This window comes from Pseudopipra pipra, chromosome 22, assembly GCF_036250125.1.
Source record: "Pseudopipra pipra isolate bDixPip1 chromosome 22, bDixPip1.hap1, whole genome shotgun sequence".
Classification (NCBI taxonomy): domain Eukaryota; kingdom Metazoa; phylum Chordata; class Aves; order Passeriformes; family Pipridae; genus Pseudopipra; species Pseudopipra pipra.
The window spans coordinates 5,694,252-5,695,259 of record NC_087570.1 but is presented as its reverse complement, the minus strand read 5'-3'; positions in this window follow the sequence as shown (position 1 = coordinate 5,695,259).

Below are 1,008 nucleotides of genomic sequence, written 5' to 3'. Positions count from 1 at the left end.
CTTCCCAGTGTGAGTCTTTTCTTTTGGGGTGGGTTCTTGGTGGCTTTCCCTGGGGACACCTCAGCTGGCTGGATCGTTGTGTGGCTGTGCAACAAAATACCCACCCCCCAAAAAAAAAACCCCATTTTAATTTAGTGCTTGAGTTTAGATCTGGATTTCAAAGCAGAAGGTGCTCCCTTTGGGTTTTGAGGAGCTGGGTTTTGCAAACCCCACGTTGCAGAGCACTCTGTAAACCCATGTTTTAAACTCTGTAAATCCAGGGTTTTAAAAAACAGGGGAAGTTTGGTTTAATTCTTCTATGAGGCAGAGATGGAGCAGAGAATTCCTGCTGCTCTCTCTTATCAGGGCTTTCAGCAATTTACCCTGTCACCTGGGTCATTGTGAGGATGCCAAAAACCCACACCTTCCTTAATTAGCAGTGTAATTACAGGTATTAATGAAGCAGCCATCACCTTTCCCAACCCATAGCGGGATGTAGGAGCTAAGTCACCCCTTATTTTCCTCTTGGCAAACAAGGACCTGCTTCAGTGCCCTCCTACTTTTGGTGACCTCTCTATATCACAAAACCCAGAAAATTCTGGGCCAATTTTCCCCCTCTGGACACCATCTCCGGAGAGGGAGTGGGTGTCCCAAAGAGGGGAGATGGATGTCTCCAGCCACAGGGGCTCCAGAAGATCCCCCTCAGCATTCCCTTTACATCCAAGGGGATTTTCACCCCATTAAGTTATCGCCTTAAGGAAGGGCGCTCCGGTGCTGTTGCCAAGGTGACCGCAAGTGCCTAATTAAGAGAAATTAGTTTGGATACAGTTGTCAGCTGTAGCTTAACAAATAAACCTCTTTACGCTGTGTAAATAAATATTTGCACGCAGCGTCTGCACGGGGAGGGAGAGACCTCCAAGCCCCGGGCAGCATCGTGCCAAGGGGCGTTTTGGGGAGATAACCGGCCAAACTGGGGCAGCGCTGGTGCAAACCTGCACCCCTGGGGTTGTGGTGGATGGTGGGACCCCA